Source organism: Chiloscyllium punctatum, chromosome 38, assembly GCF_047496795.1.
Source record: "Chiloscyllium punctatum isolate Juve2018m chromosome 38, sChiPun1.3, whole genome shotgun sequence".
NCBI classification, from domain to species: Eukaryota; Metazoa; Chordata; class Chondrichthyes; order Orectolobiformes; family Hemiscylliidae; genus Chiloscyllium; species Chiloscyllium punctatum.
This window is the reverse complement of record NC_092776.1, coordinates 71,913,697-71,933,673: the sequence shown is the minus strand read 5'-3', so window position 1 is coordinate 71,933,673 and position 19,977 is coordinate 71,913,697. Positions and strand designations below refer to the sequence as shown.

The 19,977-nt window shown below is 36.4% G+C and overlaps 1 long non-coding RNA gene across 5 annotated transcripts in view; it reads left to right on the top strand.

Moving 5' to 3' along the window:
* Positions 1–19,422, top strand: part of LOC140463689 (uncharacterized) — a 40,758-nt gene extending 21,336 nt beyond the window's left edge. Inside the window, exon 3 of one of the 5 annotated variants that reach the window (XR_011954732.1) lies at positions 19,218–19,422. This is a non-coding gene — a long non-coding RNA (uncharacterized lncRNA). Of the gene's footprint in view, positions 1–442; positions 1,531–8,923; positions 9,676–12,739; positions 13,228–19,059 lie in introns of those variants that run through there. The other 4 variants (XR_011954729.1, XR_011954731.1, XR_011954735.1 and 1 more) reach the window with 4 other exon arrangements.
* Positions 19,423–19,977: the final 555 nt, after the last annotated feature.

Genomic DNA, 19,977 nt, shown 5'->3' with positions numbered 1-19,977 from the left:
GACACTACGCCCAGATGGGACCAAGTTCCATTCGCAACTTGTCATAACACTGGAAATTGACCAATGAGAAACAAGGAAGATTCTGACCCATTCTCCCAGTCTGAAGGTTCCTCTTCTGTCCAGGATCTGCCACCTCCCTTTCTGTTTTATTTTGTTTCATTCTGCTGTTGTATTATTGACTTGCAGCAACTGAAGGGAAAGGAAGTGAACCCAGAAAGGGTGCAGACTAACCAGGGATGGGAAGTGGTGCCGTGGATCTGTTTATCAGTTACTCCATGAGAATGTAGAGGGTGTACATTAGGGGCAGTAGAGTCAGAATGGTGGGAGAGAGTAAGTGGGCTGGAGGGTTACAGCTTTGGGGGAAGAAAGGGGAAATAGATATTCCAGAGAAACTAGAATTGTCTGCTCTGAATTTCTAACCTGTACATATTCCTTTATAGAGGGTGCTAGATAGTGAAGATTTGCAGATTGAAATCTCAAAATCATGTGCAGATAGTGATTAAGTTAAACAACATTTGAAGAACCAAAGATGGAGAATCACTGGGCCAAAATCCTGCAACACTCTCTCTCCCAGCATTGTCGGTCTCTCTGCACCAAATGGACTGTGAATGGTTCAAGACAGCAGCTCACTACCATCTTCGAGGGTAACGAGAGATTGGGAATAAATGCTGGCTGAGCCAGTGATGCCCATATCCTGGAAATGGGTTCTATCTCTAGTTGCTGAAACCCAGTTGATGTTACTGCAGGATGATGAGGGAGGCTGAGTGCATCCTCCAGGAGGCAGCACCATCACATTACCCCTGCCTACATCCACACAGTAACACAGCAACGTCACTGGAACAAAAGGCAGTGAAGCCAAAGGAGGACTTAGATATAGTTCTTCAAGGTAAAGTCATGAAAAGGGATTGGAACGCAGCAGGAACAGGAGACTGAGCTGGATGGTCAGCTGTTTCCCATTGAATGGTGGAGCAGGATTGAAAGGCTGAATGGTCTCCTCCTGCTGCGATCTCCCAGGTATGTATACAGCCATGGAGCCCGGGTAGGAAGAAGGGGGCAGGGATTCTCCAGGAGATTGCACTTCCACAACAGTTTTCAGTGAGGGATGGTTTGATGGATTTTATTTAACATTTATCATTAACACAAGCTTTCTAAATATTGGTTTTAAAACGTTGTAAGAGCTTTTTGCACCGCAAGCAAAATTAAAGAAAATAAATTGAACTGTTTGAATATAACAGTTTTAAAGCTTTCAACCTCCTGTAAAACAAAATCCTGTCTATTCCCAGACACCATCACTTTCCAGCTGCTCAAACTCCAGGGAAATATTCCCTCCCTGTCTGAACCTTTGGTTTGATTTAACAGCTTTTCAGTTCTCGTTCTATGAGCTGTGAAGCATTCTTTTTCCCCATTTTTCCAACCCAGAAATGTTATCACAGCAACCTTCCCACCATCAAAATCATCATTACGCCATTTTGCTTTAGGTTACCATATAATCACCAGCAGTGCAAAAGTGAGGACCGCAGATGCTGGAAACCAGAGCCTAGATTAGACTGGTGCTGGAAAAGGGCTTTTGCCAAAACGTTGATTTTCCAGCTCCTCGGATCCTGCCTGACCTGCTGTGCTTTTCCAGCACCACTCTAATCTAGACGTATCATCACCAGCAGTAAACCATTTGTGTAACCAATCGAATATTTCCAAGCAAAGCCCATTACGGGCCAAGCAAACCATTACAAGTGACAGAGTGAGAAGGGACTAAATCAAAGTAGAGTTGTGGGGAGGGGGCAGCGGTGGAGATAAAGCACTATATCCCCTGTGGTGCCCACCTCTATCTAAAGGCATCGAGAGGATGGATCCACACTACATGCTCCTTCTCCAGGGACACACTGCTGTGTAGCCTTAGAATAAAATCATAGAATAAAATCCCTACAGTGTGGGAGGAGAGCATTGGCCCATCAAACCCCAGCGACCATCCGAAGAACATCACGCCCAGAGTACTCCATCACTGTAACACTGCATTCCCCATGGCTGATTCACCTAGTCTGCACAATCTGGATCCTGTGGACAATTTAGCACGACTGATCCACCTAACCTGCACATCTTTGGACTGTGGGAGGAAACCAGAGCACCTGAAGGGGACCCACACTATCATGGGGAGAATGTGGGAACTCCACACAGGCCGTTGACCAAGGCTGGACTCCAACCTTGTACCTGATGCTGTGAAGCAGCCGTGCTATAATCCCAATTTAAATCAAAACAGATGATCCCTGCTCATTGTCACATTGCTGTTTGTGGGGACTTACTGCCCAGAGAGACATCCTGAGGTTCAGAAAGTGGGAATGTAAGTTCAGTCACCTCCAGCCCAGTTAATGTGATTAACAACAACAACATCAATACTCCAACAGTGTCATCATGGACAAGGTCCACTCCTGACTCTGATGGACAGTAACATCAGATTCAGAATCCTGCAGCCCACACGGAGCAGGGGGATGACCACTTCCCTGTGAGCACTCACTGGGCTCTCAATCGTGATGAAGACGCAGCAAATCCCTTGTCACACAGAGGGGTGAACAGCTCCTACCCAGTGTGAACACGCTGGGGTCTCGGGGGCAGGATGAATCATTGAGTCTGTATCCCCTGGGATCCACAATCCCCGTTTATTTCCTTCTTCCACTTTCATTCGGGCTATTGAACTCTCGGTTTCAATCCTTTCTCCTGTCATGCTCTTCAACATGTCCATGTGGGTGGACTAGAGGCAGCTGGGATTTAATGAAGGGAAGTGGGGATTAGGCGGAAACACGAGGAGAGGTGACAGCAAAGACAGTTCTCATTGTAACGGCAGAGTTTCTCCGTGACACAGTGAGTGGTGAGGCACCTGAGATTGTGGGGGGAGGCAGATTCAATCAGGGATTTGGTAAGACACTCAGACAATGACCTGTCCATCTGATTGTTAACTCAGATAGATAGATAGAAAGATGCACATTTAGATAGCAGCTTTGATGATCTAGTGCAATAAAACATGCTTCCAACCCAATGACTTCAACCACAAATCTCTGAAAACACAAACACAAAGCTTTCTACTTGTACCAGGCTGTCTCTAAGCCTCCTCTTTTCTTGAGAAAAGCGTTTTGAGCTGTTCAGCCTTTCCTGGTGATTATAACCGCTATGTTCCTGTAGGATTTGTGACTGAACCTTTACTTTCCTGTTCCTTGTGAGTGATGAAAGGAGCAGAAACAGTTCCTGACCTGTGAGGGGTTTTGGTTGGAGTATTTATATTTACAAACAGTGTGAAATTGATGTAAAACTGAAGGGAAGGAGTGAGTGAGCACCCACAGAATCATATGTGTGAGTTGAATGAACCTGGCATGAGGAAAATGGGACAACACTCGCAACTAGTTAGAATCACAGAATCTAGTGGGTGCAGAAAGAGTCTATTCTGCCCATCGTGTCTGCAATGACCTGCTCACCCACCCTACCCCCATAACCCCACATTAACCATGGCTAGCCCAACCCACCTAAATTGCACACTGCGACCATGTTAGCATAGCCAATCCAGTAACGTTACACATCTGTGGGAGGGTCACAAATTACATCCAAATGCTCCGAATTGTGGATGAAGGTTCACAAATACTTGACTCTGACACAAATGCTCTGCTTTTCAAAATAAAATCAGGGGGAAACTGCAACCGGAAAGATTTCTGATTATCTCAGGAGGAAGAGAATTCAAAACACGTGCCATTGACCCAGGGGGCGCAGTGATAGTTACAGAGGTCTAGGAACCATCAGAAATGTAACAGGTTGTGAGCAAGGTGGGGGTGAGACAAGGACATGAAGACACTCTGTCACACGGCCGAAGGCAGGAGAGATTAAACAGCAGAAATGGTCGACCCCCCCCCACCCCCCCAAAGGTCACGGGGGATAGAATTAGGGCTGGGAAAGAAACAAGGAAACAAGGTGTGCAACTGTTAAAGAAATATGTTAAAAACAGATTATAAAAGCATAGAGGGCAGAGTACACTGAAATTGTTGCTCTCAATGGTGAGTACAAAAAGCTGTAAAGCCTGGAAGCCTGGGGTGTTTACAGCCAACACATACTCAGGATTGGCCAAATGGGCTCGAACTGTGCTGTAACTTTCTGATAATTTTTTTTTCTGACATTTGTCGTTAAAGTTTGATGACGCTCGTAACTTTTCAAATTGGACTGGAGTTTAATATTCTGGAGACGTGTCAAATAAATCACATTGATCATATTCTGCAGATCTTAGTCCATTACGCTGCATGTTCCAGCATTTCAGTTACATCCATGTCCTGTCGGTGGGACAGGACATACAAGGATGGTGACGATGGTGTCTAAGTCATTGTAAGCTATGATTCTGTGCATATGATTGTGTCAGCTTGTTGCTTGACTAGTCTGCGTTCCAGTTCACCCAATAAGATGTTAGCAGGGTGAGAAACTACAGTTGGAACTCCTCTTCTCGCCATTTCCTTTCTTTTCTCCTTTTAAAAAATTCCTTTCTCACTTACTCTCCACTTTGCAGACTCTGACACAAGTGTCAACATTGACTCATGACTTTTTTTTTAAAAGGACATGTCTCTACAAGAAAACCAATTGAGGAAAATATATTATTCTTGCATCAACTGCATTTTTAAACAAAAACAATCCTGTTCAATAAACACTCTCATTTCTTTCCCTTCAATTCTATCAAGCGAGCTATTTGATCCCTCAGTTTACCGATCTTAATAAATATCCAATCAATTTCAGACCAACATGCTTACAAAGTATTGAACCAATGTATCTGTTTAGGTTTTAGCATTAGTTATCAAGTCATTGCCATTACAATAATTGCATAATAATTGGTCTGGGTAATAAGTATACTGAGGTTCACAATTTAATTTATTGACTGTTTGAAAAATGGTACAGTATATCATTTTTTCAGGATTCTAACAGAAATTATTAAAGAATTTGCATGACAATAATTATTATATGGTTTAGTTTATCTTGCTAACAACTACAGTGAAGTTTATATTTGAATTTAATCCAATCTTCCCTCGTACCTATAAAGTAATATAAAAATCCATTTTATTTCCAATCAACACACTTACAAAAGAATCCATTATTTCTGATGCAACACGTACTGTTAAAAATATGACTTTTGCTCATTTGAATGATCTGTGTAATCCCAGCCTTATAAATTTAGAAAAACCTAATTACTTTTCCCTGCAACAATTCTTGTTTATTTTTGCATATAGCACAGTCAAATAGCAAGATGAAATTTATCATTATTCTTAAGTATGCTAATACAATTTTGAAAATCTATATGTTGCTACTATATAAATGTTCATTTCCGTCCATCGAATATAGAACAGTACAGCACAGTACAGGCCCTTTGGCCACGATGTTGTTCCGACCTTTTATCCAACTCTAAGATCAAACTAACCAACATGCCCTTCATTTACTATCATTCATGTGCCTATCCAAGAATCGCTTCGATGTCCCTGATGGGTCTGAATCTACTACCACCACTGGCAGTGCATTCCACGCACCCACCACTATCTATAAAGAAACTATCTCTGACATCTCCCCACAACTTCGCCCATTCACCTTAAAATTATGCATTTTGTGGGGAAACGTCTTTCATTATCCACTCTATCTATGCCTCTCATCATTTTACACAAAGCTATCAAGTAAAATCTCATCCTCTTTCACTGCAATGACCAAAGCCCCAGCTCTCTCAACCTTTCTCCACAAGACATGCCCTTCCAGTCCACGCAACATCTTGATAAATCTCATCGACACCTTCTCTAAAGCATCCGCATCCAATGTGTAATGAGGTGATCAGCACCGAACACAATATTCCAAGAGTAGTCTCACCAGGGATCCATAGAGGTGCAACATAACCTCGTGGCTCTTAAACTCAATCTCCCTGCTAATGAAAGCCAACACACCATGCACCGTTTTAATAACCCTATCATCTTGGATGTCAGGTATGATTGATCTATGGACGTGGACCCCACGATCCCACTGTTCCTCCACATTGCCAAGAATCCTGCATTTAATCTGAAAATATGCATTCAAATTTGAAATTCAAAAATGAATAACTTCACATTTTCCCCGGTTGAACTCCATCTGCCACTTCTCAGCCCAGCTCTGCATCCTGTCAATGTCCTCTAGCAACCTACCAATGCCCTCCACACTACCCACAACTCCACCAACCCTCATGTCATTGGCAAACCTCCTAACTCACCCTTCCACTTCATCATCCAAGTCATTTGTAAAAATCACAAAGAGCAGAGATCCCAGAACTAATCCCTTCAGAACATCATTGGTCACCGTGCTCCAAGCTGAAAACTATCGATGTAATCTCACCCTGTCTTCTATGGGCCAGCAAATTTATTATCTAACCAGGCAGGTTTCCCTGTATCCCATGCCTCATTACTTTCTAAATGAGCCTACCATGGGGAACCTTATCAAACACCTTGCTAAAATCCATATACACCACATCCACTACTCTGTCCTCACCAATGTGCTTGTCACATCCTCAAATAATTCAATCAGGTTTGTGAGGCATAACCTGCCGCTCACAAAGCCATGCTGACCATCTCTAATCAATCAATGCTTTTTCAAATAATCATAAATCCTGTCTCTCAGAATCCTATCCAATAATTGCCCACAACTGATGTAAGACTGACTCATCGATGATTCCCAGGATTATCTCAATTGCCTTTCTTGAATAAGGGAATAACGTTTGCCACCCTCCAATCATCTGGTCTGACTCCGGTGGACAGTGAGGATGCAAGATCATTGCCAAAATACAGTAATCTCTTGCCTCCCTTCCCATAACAACCTAAGTTATATCCTTTCTGGACCAGGGGACTTATCTATCCCCATGACTTTTCAATATTTTCAGCACATTCTCAGACTTAACATCGACCTGTTCGACCATATCAGCCTGTTTCACGCTGTCCTCACAAAGAACAACGTCCCACTCACTCGTGAATACTGAAGCAATGTACTCATTAAGGACCTCCCCTACCCTCTCAGACTCCTGGCACAAGCTTGCTTCACTATAAGGGATAATAATGTGGAATTATGCCTCAGCACTGAATTATTGCAGTATACAATCACTCGATTACTTTGAATATTGAACTGTATTTTAACTGAGAAAACACAGTTGAATTGATTTGATTATATTTCACGTCATGCTAATGTTTATTGTATTTCGAACCACAATAAGAGTTTCATTTTTACATATATAAAACTTAAAATTCATCGCACGTTTATGTACAGAAAATAGAATTACCATCTGCTTGTTCCTTCCTCTTTCAATGACTGTTCATTTTGAATTTGTGGAAGTTGTACGTTGTTGAAAGGAAGGGAAATTGTCTTCAGCTGAATATTCACATTGAATGACTGATGCATTTTTAAATCAAAGTACAATGATCACGCAGTTTTGTCAATTTGTCTTTCAAAGAATTGTCATGAGATTCCTGTTTATTTAAGAGTATCATTCATTTATTGTATTGTTATTGTAAAATATTGTTTAATTTCCAGTCCATTACACACAGAAACTACCGAATTAATTTCCATTCAAATTACAACAATAAACGGCTGATTAGTTTTTATTTGAGAAACTACATGAAACACAATATTGCAGTCCTGCCGTCCTGAGTGGGAACATTATGAAAGGAGCCTGTGGAGCTGTGGCAGTGTCTCTATTACTAGACCCGAGGGAAGGTTTCAAATCACACCTTCAACAGAAATATAGCAAGAGCTATCTGAATGTTGATTAGAGAGTACCTAAGCACAAACTGAATTGCTATTCAATCCAACATTAGATCTGCTTTTATCTATTATATCAATCATCACAAAATCTGATACTTATCAGATTACCAGGTTACCAAGAAATATGTGTTGGAAAATTCGCTTTAGCCACTTTGCTTTTACAAAAGACTTTCATCTGTCCCTGTTTTCTCTAACTGAAAGAAATATGAAGAGGATTTTCACTTTTACGAAAAAAGGGGACATGTTTCCCATATAAATTAATGCATCTTCGACGCCTTTTCAGATTATGTAAGGTTTCATAATAACGCTTTACTTTCGGATAGTGGGGATACCTGTATCTAATTCTGTGGCTTATACGTTCCTGGAGAATATTTGAAAATGCTGCAGAATTCAAGATTACGATGTCTAAATAATTAGATTGATTTTTTTTGTTGCAAAGGGGCAACTCCAAACAATTGAAACACATTAAACATTATTATCTCGTGCTATAAATTTGAAATAAAGTTGATACCTTCTTCAGTAAACTAACAATCTCTACAATCTATTACTTGTCAGTCAGTTGATTGCCTACTTTGTAACTAAATGTTGTGATTCATCTAAATATTACTCTGTCCTTTGATCAAAGTGAATTTGTAATTGTTGTTCAGTTTATGAATTGTCAGATACTTGTTTTTTTAATTTTCCATTCACCTGTTCATTTTGACCGTAAGATTGAAATGCCTTGCAAATATTGGAGTTCGTTCATTTAAAAATAAGGTTTGCACATCTCTCACATATCTCATTTCTTGTATTATGATTCAAGAATGTTTTCTGGTGGAATTCAAGTAAATCCCAAACATTTGTTCACTTCAAATAAGGTCTTTAACACCCAGTTATCAATCTGATGTTAATGTTTCAGCTGGTTACATTGACATTGATTAGGTACTCATTCAGAGAGATCAACTGACAATTATAAACTATTTGCAGACTTATTGAATTGAAAGAAAGATTCAGACGTGCAAACATTGTTTGGAAGAAATTGCTTTTTCATTCAAATGTGTATGCTTTTCAAGAATTCTATATCGCCTTTCACTGGTTTTCTTGTCGAGAAATCAAATTTATAATTCATGTGAATTCTAATGTGTTCGTATTTTGAAATTTGCATCAGATTTAAGAAGAAAAAGAGGAAGAATTAACATGGAAACTTCAGTGAATAGAAAGCACAGTAAATTAAATTGACAGAGGCAACCTTTCATATTATCTCTGAACATTCAGTCAAATATTTCTAATGTCAAAAGAGAGTGGTGCTGGAAAAGCACAGCAGGTCAGACAGCATTCGAGGAGAAGCAGAATCAACATTTTGTGCATGAGCCCTTCATCAGGAATCTTTTCTGATGATGGCCTAATGCCCGACAGGTTGATACACCTGCTCTTTGGATGTGCCTGCCCTTTTCCAATGCTACAGCTTTCCTCACTTTCTCCAAATATGTTTAATGAACACCACTGAATATGTTCGCATCAGCAGTTGAACAAGACCAAATTAACACATTCTTTTGCAATATTTATAGTGAAAACCTGTTTGAGAACATGCAACAAATCAGATCAAACATCTCTTGCCATTAGAACCCTTGGCCATTCATAATAAAGTATAACCATGCTTTGAACAACCAGTATGGTGTATTACTACTGAACTGAAATGCCAGGGGACAACGATTGCATTTATTGGAGGGAATGATAACCAGATCCTTTATGTGAAAATGGTGATTGATCTCAGAAACAATAAATTTTACTGTGATTATTCCACTGAACAGTAATTAGATGGTCATGAAGATATTTGTGTGGCTTAATGTGCAGTGTTTTGTGTGAACATTGATTTCAGTAACATTGAGATATTTTACAAGATTGACAATTAACAGTTAAAGATAAGTTTTAAATGCAACATTTAAAAAAATTGTCAGTTTTGTTTAGCAAAACACAATTCTAAATTTATACAATCCCTACTGTGTGGAAACAGGCCATTTGATCCAACAGGTCTACACTGACGTTCCAAAGAATAATCCACTCAGCACCATTCTGCTCTCAGATTACTGGACATTTACCCCTGACTAATGCACATAACCTACACATCCCTGAACAGAACGTGCAGCTTAGCATGGTCAATTTATCTAACCTGCATATCTTTGGATTATGGGAGAAAACCAGAACATGCAAACTCCACGCAAACATGTGGCCGAGGATGGAATCAAACCCAAGTGCATAACACTGTAAGACACGAGTGCTAACCACTGATCCTCCGTTCTCAATGTCTAACCCCATGCAAGAAGTGAGATAAGTGAGAGATGTGCAAAGTCAAATTTCAAATGAACACTCTCTGATGTTGCCAAAGCGTATCAATCTTACATTCAATATGAATAGGTGAATCGAAAACAAAAAATAGAAATCCCTGACAAATCATGAATGAACAATAATTAGAAAATTAATATGATCAAAGGGCACAACAATATTCAGATGAATTGCATTGTTTAATTACAAATTTGGGAAAGGGCTAACTAATGAATAACGGGAAGTGACATTTGTTTACTTCACTGATGAAGAAATTGACTTGCTTTTCATCTTCGTAACACTGCAGAATAGCAATTTATGTGCCTGAAATGTTTGAATTAAGCTCTTCCCAATAAAAAAAAATCAGTAAAATCACATTGACTTCTTCATCTTTAAGACTGCAACAATATCAAATACTTTCCAGGAATTTAGAACCAGCAGAATTAGTTAATTTGGTTGCTTGGGAACTCGAAGAGTAAATTAGTCATTCAATGTGATTATTCAGCTAAAGACAACATCCCTTCTTTGCAAAAATGCTCAACTTCGAAAAATTCAAAATGCATTCTCATTGTTTAATGAAATAATACAGAAATGTTAACTCTTTTTCATTTGACTTAAAAAAACGCAGGAATTTTACATAAGTTTGTGTCATGAAAAATACTTCAATCTTATGATGATGAGAAATACAGTAAATGTTCGCATCAAAGTGAAATATATTTAAATGAATTCAATTATGTTTCTGCGGGTAAAATAAGAATTAATATAAACAATGAATGAGAGATTGCACACTATATTAGTTATTCATGTAAAGACCCGTAATTCCACATTCACAGCACGTACTGGATTGAATAATTATTAGGTATGAGCAACAACTGAATTATAAAATTCGATCAATGAATTTAGAAATAATGAGAAATCTCGTTTTGCTATGTGACTGAGGAATATGTGCAAACAAACAGGAATTATTGCAATGAAAAGTAATTGCAGGTCTGTGAATTTAAAGTCTGTGATTACAGAGATCATTCAAATAAGCAAACATCAGACATTCGCAATTAATGTTGGATGGGAAGTCCTTAGGTCCATTGTGGGAAACTTGACCTGAAAATAAAGTTTCATATTGCAGTTTTGGTACTCAGAAACAATTGGTTAAATTAAAATGTGAATCTCACTTTACTTGTTCAAAAGACTTTCTTAAATAATTGCACAATCATTATCATGACAATGACTTGATAATGTTGTTATACGAGCAATGAAAATGATTCAATATTTCAAAATAATTGCTGTTATGTTGATTGGATATTTATTAAAATTGGTAAATTGTGGAATAAAATGTAGTAACTCCCTTTATGAATTGAAGAAAAAATGAGCCATTCATTGATTATAGAAAATTTATTTCTTTATTTACTAAAAAATGAAGGTAACACAAGAAATATGAATTTCTATCAAATGGTTTCATCATAGAGACCTGTTATTTTAATTTAGATGATTAATATTATGGTCAGAGTTCAGACATTTGGGTCAGAATTTGGAAGAAAGTTAATACATAATGAAAGTGAGCATGAAAGTGAACAAATGATACAGTCAATGACATTTGGTACATAAAGGAATTATAATAATTGTTCATTATTGTACAGTGATGTTGGAATAGAAAAGACAAAAAGAATTAACATGTTCAAAACAGTTATTTTCTTACAATTAAATGAAACCAATAATCATTTTGCAAAGCACGTGATTTGGAAAAAAACAGTCATTTACTGTGTTATATAAACTGAAAACTACTTCCATTTTGCAAAAATGGAGACTTTCCCAAATTCAAAACTTAGGTTTGCTGAATTATACAACAAAAACGGTTGTAATTTGAAATATCTCTTGCACACAAATTTAAAATAAGTAATCTTAAAGATTTTTAGAATCACAAAACGTTTGTTGTTTTCATGATTGTATTACATTCAATATCGTGATAAAGTAGAAGCATTGTTTTAAGCAACATAAATCATCTTTAACTACTGAACTGAAATAGAAGATATCAGTCGCACTTGTTGCATGGAATAGAAAACAAATTATTACTGTTGTCATTGGTTTCAGGAGCAATAAGGTACTTACTCAGGTTAATCTACTGAACAATAATCAGATGGTGATGAAAGTCTTTGTGTTGTTTTATGTGTATTGTTTAGTATGAACATTGGTTCGATAAAATTGAGATATTTACATGAATTAGGAACAGAGTGATAATTGGGTGCGAATGATCTGATTTAAAATCAGACAGTTTTTGATATTTACGAGGATTGCTGAACGAAACGTTCTTAAACCATCATGCAATCAATGGGATAAGTGAGAGATATGCAAATTGAACTTTCAAATGAACACACCCTGATATTTTCACACCATTTCAATGTCACATTCAATATAAATAGATGACTGGAAAGCTAAAAACAAATCTCGCAATTCATAAACTGACCAATAACCAAAAATTGATAAATAATAGCAAGTGACATTTGTTAATTTTACTGAACAAGTAATTGATCTTTTCTCATATTTATAGCAGTGGAACATAAAATTCTGTGTTGTTTTAACTAAGGTCTACAGAACAAGAGAAAATTAATGACTATCATGACTGCATATTTCAGCTTTATGACTGCAACATTCTCAAATATTTTCTCAGGAATATTGATTGAGTGGAATTAGATACATTTTGCTATGAGTGACTAGAAGAAAGTATATCGCAGGTACTGTGATTATTGGAATGGACGATGATACCTCCAAATAATCTACTGATATTGTGATTGGATATACAGTAAGTGTCAGAATCAAAGCAAATTATAATCAAATCAATTCAAGGATGTTTCCAAGTTTAAAATAAATACAATATTCACAATGATTGAGAGATTGTACATTGTAATGTCCTTGCAGTATTTATTGTACAGAAGCATAATTCCACATTTGTACCCCAAACTAGATTGCACAATTATTAGATATAAGATATATTAGCAACAAATGGATTTTAAAAATATATATTCGTGAATTTGAGAATAGTGAGATATCTCATCTTGATATTAGACTGATTAATATGTAGAAATGAAGAGTAATATCGCAGGGAAAAGTAATTGGAGTTCTCTGAATTTCAAAGGCTGAGATAATTGTTATATTTCACCTGAGCCAAAATCAGACATTTACAAAGAATTTTGCAAGGAATATTATTGGTCGTTTGGTATGTGCATGGGCCTGAACAAATAGGTATTAATATAGTAGCATTGACAATAAGAAATAATGAATGAAATTTTCAAAAAACACTGCATTTTTACAAAGTCTATGTTAAATTGCTGTGCAATTATTGTAATTGATCATTGCTTTCAGAATCCTGACAGATAAATTGACTTAATATTTTGAAAACACTTTGCTCTGATGTTGATTGGATGTTCATTAAGATTAAGAAACTGAAAATTAAAGCATAAAACTTAGCTGGATGGTGTGAAAAAATCATTCAGCAGCAATTGAAAAAAATGATTTTGTTTAAAAATGCAGGCAATGCAAGATTTATATGGTTTGAATAGTTTTCTTGAAGAGTCATGTCAATTTTGTTGATGTAATTTTTACCACAATAAATGTTCTGATATTTATTTCAGAATTAGGAGGAAAAGAATTAGGCCATAAAAGTGACTATTATTGTGAACAAAACACAGAGTCACTGACATTTGATACGGAAAGGAATTCTCATAATTGTGTGATTATTGTTCACTGACATCTAATATGGGAGGAAAAGGAGAATTGTCAACATTTCCAAGCAATTTTTTTCTTATAATGGAATGAAAGTAAAAATAATTTTGGAGGGCAATTTGTTTGAAAAAAGGAAACTGTCATTTCATATGACATTTGAGCTGAAGACTCGTCCCCGTTTCCCCCATCGTAGTCTTTACAATAATTTAAAACTTAGTGTTGGTTGAACAAAAGAACAAATTGATATAATCGAAATGTTTTCTTGTACACCAAAAAAAAGTAAGTGTAAAGCAATTTTATCATGAAAATTATATCGCTCTGAATGTAATCATTTCACACACAATAAATGTATGTGTTGAATTGAAATGTCATCATAGCTGTAGAATTGTTTTCACTGGCAGGGAATGAGGACACAGGAGGCAATCTGAGCTCAGGAATGCGGAAGATGTTTACTCATGCAGCAACCAGTTAATGAAGGGATCGTCCCCCGAGGCCCATCTCGGAAGGGAGATCCATAACACACTGTAACATGTACAGTAAAAAGCAGCATTTTTATGGACATTCTGCATCACAATGGCCACATGCAATGTGATTACAGCCCTTCCCTCCTCATCCAGCCACCCAATTGAAACACATAATCGCAGATGAGCATTCTAATGGACATCCCCAGATTCATATTGGGATCTTTCCATGTATCTTACTGACTTAGATTCCAAAGTTATTCCTGAACTCCCTCGGGCCTCTCAGGATACCTTACCAGCTGGGACATTTTGAGTTCTGCCATTCATTTAATTTTATTTTATCAAAGCCAATTACTCCTCATATCGTTCACTGTCTTAATTATATATGTACAAAGAAATAGAAAAGACAGTTGATTTTCGCTTACTTGCTATAAGATTAGTAATATGACTTGTGTTATAAAGTTTGTTATATTGTGTAAAATTATACAGCTACTCTTTCTGTCAGGACTTTATAATTAATGAGCAGTCAACATCATACCGTGAAGTTAATTCCTAAAACTAGCTAACTTCAACTCCCAGTCTAAATGCTTTTTCCATAATGTTTTTAGTAGGCATTGGTTACATATATCAAACCTATGTTGCAAATTTCCCCTATTATACTCAAGAATCTGTAATTAGAACCTATATTTAATATTCTGAGTAACTGTAAAATAATAACTATATCTGACAATAGCTGTTTAGTGAGTTAACTGTGCTGCACCCTGCAGATTCTGTTTATTCATTTAGTGGGACAATTATCCTTTCAATTATGAAGATCAGGATTGGTCATTTGTCTGTATGTCGGCATGCTCTTATCAAGAAATGTCAAAATGCTGTCGTCCTGGCGTTGGAGTAGGTCCATTGGTAGTGTGCTTTCTTTTAATTTAAGGCTGGAACAGAATGTTAGTCGAGTTTATCACCCCCCTGACACCTTGTATTTTAGTTCGAAGGTAGGCTGCCTGTATTTAAATGTCAGGCATTTTGTATGAGCCAATATGGACCATTCTATTCCAGGTGGGGGCAGGCCATGCCCAGAACAGTAAATCAACTAAGATTCAAGTATTAAAATAAAAATCACCATTCACTACCATTGGTTTCTGTACAATGCAAGACGTTTACGTTTCTGAGCCTTAATTTCACACTTAAAGCTGGATAGACTGGATTTGATCAATTCTTAAATATTAGATACAAGCAACAATTAATCTTAAAAACATTTCATAGCAAACTTAAAAATGATTAGAAATCTCATATAGCTGCCCGTCATGTGTAAAAATGAGCAGCATTTATTGGAGTGTAAAACAGCAGCTGCAGGGTACAGCCCAGTTAACTCACTAAGCAGGTATCATGACAACAGAAAAGTTCATTTGTCAGAAATAGTTATTATTTTACAGTTACTCAGAATATTAAATATAGGTTCTAAGTACAGATTCTTGAGTATAATAGGGGAAATTTGCAACATAAGTTTGATATATGTAACCAATGCCTACTAAAAACATTATGGAAAAAGCATTTAGACTGGGATTTGAAGTTAGCTAGTTTTAGGAATTAACTTCACGGAATGATGTTGACTGCTCATTAATTATAAAGTCTCTTAATATGTAAGGCCGAATATTAATCCAATGAATTCTGGGAACATTCAGATGAGAAGGGAACAGATATTATCTGTGAGTGTTGGATAGGGAATCATTAATTAGTTTGTGTTTGTGTTATCCTGGAATAAGAGAACTATTATTCTTCTTTTAATATTGACACTAAGAAATAATGGATTAAATTAAAATGTGAATTTGATGATGTTTGTTACAAAACCTAAACTGAATTACTATGTGATTTTTGGAATGGCAATGAATTGATAATTAATTTTAGAACTTTGGCAAAATAAATGATTCAATATTTTCAAATGGATTTGCTCTGATGATGACTCGATATTTCTTCATCTGTCAGCTGAGAATGCAAATTCTGCCATGATGACATGGAAAGACATTAGACATTCAGTGAACGTTAATCAGAAATGGTTTGTCATTCAACATTCTCAGATCTTCAAGATTTCTATATTTGGTTTCTCTACTTTTCTTCTGGAGAAATATAATATATAATAAGAACAAATTCTGCATTGTGTTTAATTCATACAATTTTTCATATCATCAATATTTAGACATTTGAGTCAGAATTATAATGAAAATAAGTCAATAAGGAAGATTTATTTTCACAGAAGCATACAGTCAACAGCATTTATCAACGTATTTGTTTCAATATTGTCTCTGAATAAACGGTTAAATATGTTTAATGGGGATCTGTTGACAATGTAATGAACCACAATATCATTTTTATCATAATTTTTGGATTGGAAATTTATCAGAAAAAAAATCTTACATTCAGGACTTGCTTCATCTCGATACATGTTACACGTGGTATCCTCAGGCATAAGTAATAAGGTGTTATCAATAATCTGGGAAAGACGTAGTGTGTAAATTATAATAAGGTGTCTCTTACATATGTCTGGATCTGGTGAGACTGTGATGTTTGCTATGATTATTCATCCTGAAAACAATAAGACACGTACAAAGTGTTTTTCACCGAACAGTAATTAGGTGGTCTTGAAGACCATTACAAGTACTTTGATTTCAATAATGTTGAGCTGATTTCCATGATCTGGGAAATGTTTCACAACATTTTACCAAAATTCTGGATTGTAAGCATTCAATGAGTATTGTGTAAACACCCTTCACTTGTCGTCATTCTCAAGTGAGGTGTCTAATGACTCAGGCACTGGCTGGAAGTCAAGGTGCCAGGAAGTCTGCTTCAACCTCTCCAAAACACAGCTCTTGGGCTGGTTGTAACAGGATCTACCGAACCTTTCTGAGCTCTTTGACTGGGCTTTCCACTGTTTTCTGGAGCTGGTTACTTTGTCTTCTGTTTCCTTTCATTTGACCTTTTTAGCTCTGCTTTCCCCAGCTGTGGGAATATTTAGAATGCTCAATTATGGGCCACAGGTCACTTGACCTTAGCAGACAGATAAAATATGGTTCACTTATTGTTGTAATAACGAATTGAGAATGAATCTTTGCATTTTAACAAATAAAATGTTTCAATTTTATCAGTGGTTTACAATGACATTGATTAGATAGTCATTAAGAGAGATCAACTGACAATGATAAGCTATTTGCATGATTAATGAATTGAAAAAGGATACAGACGTACAGAGATTTTTTTGGAAGGCATTGCTTTTTCATTCTAATATCTTTGTTGTTCAAGAGGTCTATGTAGGTGTTCATTGGTTCTCTTGTCCAGATGCTACTTTATAATTCATATTGCTTTTATTGTGCCCAGAGTTTTGAGATTTGTATCAGATTAAGAAGAAAACGAGGAGCTATTAAAATGAGAACTTGAGTGAATAGAAAGCACAGTAGATTTAAATTACAGAGGAAACAGAGAGTATTTGCTCCAAATAAGCAAATTTTTTTTATGTCGAAAGTGTGGTGGTGGAAAAACACAGTAGACCAGGCAGCATCCATAGAGCCGGAGATTCCCGATGAAGGCTTATGCCTGAAACATGGTTTCTCCTGCTCCTCAGATGCTGCCTGACATTCTGTGCTATTCCAGCACCACATTATTTACTCTGATCTCCAGCATCTACTTTCCTCACTTTCCAAATATTTGTAATGGACATGAACTGAAAATGTTAGCCTCGGCAGTTGAACAAAACCAAATTTACACATTTTTGTGCAATATTTGGATTGAAAATTGTTTGTGATCATACAACACATTAGGACATATGAACACCTCTTCCGTTAGAATCCTTTGCCATTCATAATAAAGAATAACCACTGCTTTGAACAACCAGTATCGTGTGTAATTACTGAACTGAAATACCAGAGGACAACTTCTGCATTTATTGGAGGGAATGATAACCAGATCCTTACTGTGGCAGTGGGGATTGATCTCAGGAACAATCAGATAGTTACTCTGATTATTCCACTGAACAGTAATTAGATGGTCATGAAGACCTTTGTGTGGCCTCATGTTTAGTGTTTTGTGTGAGCAATGATTTAAAAAATATTGAGATATTTTACAAGATTTAGGAACACTGATAATCAAGTGTTAAAGGTATTAACTAAAGTCAACTTTTAAAAAGTTAGAATTGCTTAGAGAAACGCAATTAAACTATTGTAGAAATCCTGTTAGCACAGTGTGGTAACAGGTCATTTCGTTTTAAAAAATGACCCTCCAAAGAGTAACCCAGCCAAACACTTTCCCAACCATATTCCTCTACATTTACTGCTGACTAACATACACATCCCTGAACACAATGTGCAATTTATTATGGTCTGCTCACCTAACCTTACACATCTTTGGATTGTTGGAGGAAACCACAGCAAAGTCACATAGACTTGGGGAGAATGGGTGAAGTACGCAAAGACAGTCACCGAGGATGGGATCAAACCGAGATCCCTGGCACTGTGAGGCAGCATTGTTAATGACTGAGCCACTGTGCAACTACATGCAATAAGTAAAATCAGTGAAAGGTATGCAAAGACAAATTTCAAATAAACACCCTCCGCTATTGTCAAAGCATGTAAAGTTTACATTCAATACGAATAGATGAATGGAAAAGAAAAAAAATTCCAAGAATTCACGAATGAAAAATAATTAGAAATTTAATTTGATCAAAGGTCATTCCAATATTTAGATGAATTGCAATTTTTAATAACAAATGTAGGTAATTAGCTGACTAATGAATAATTGGAAGTGGCATATGTTTACTTTACAGACGAAGAAAGCGACTTGTTTTCCACCCTTGTAACACAGCAGAATAAAAATGTGAATGTCCGAAATGTTTGAATCGAGCTCTTTCGAACAAAAAACGAATCACTTATGATCACTTAGCTTTTTACCTTTAAGACCGCAACATTCTCAAATATTTTTCAGGAATTTAGAACCAGCAGAACTAGTTAATTTCTTTTCTTGGGAACCCGAAGAAGAGAATAAACAGCAGATACTGTGAAGAAGTCATTCAATGCGAACATTCAACTGAAGACAACATTCCTTCTTTCTAAAAATGTTCAACTTTCAAAAATTCTAAATTTATTGTCATTGTTTATTGAAACAATAAAGAGATGCTGATGCTTTTTCATTGGATTTTGTTGCATGAAAAATGCTTAAGTCTTAAGTGTTAGCATTGAAGTGAAATATATTTACATTAATACAACTATGTTTCAACAGGTAAAATAAATATTGATTGTTACAATGAATGAGAGATTGTACACTGCAATACATATGAAGAATTAACATGATTCAATATTTCAAAAGCACTTTACTGTGATGTCGATTGAATATTTATTAAGATCAGTGAACTAAGGAATAAAACATAGTAGCTAGCTTTACGTATTAAAGAAAAAATGAGACATTCAGTGATTATTGAACAAAATTCTTTTCTGAACTCAAAAATATATGCAATATACAAATTGCGAATTTCTTTCCAATCGGATTCCTTGTAGAGATGGTACGTTGATTAATATTATAATCAAAGTGTCAGAATTAGTAAGAGAATTAATAGATCATTAAAATGAGCATGAAACTAAACAAACAATGAAGTCACTGCTGGGTGGTATATGAAGCGATTGTAATAATTGTGTCATTATTGTACAATGATGAATAATGTTGGAATTGAAACAACAAAAAATTCAAC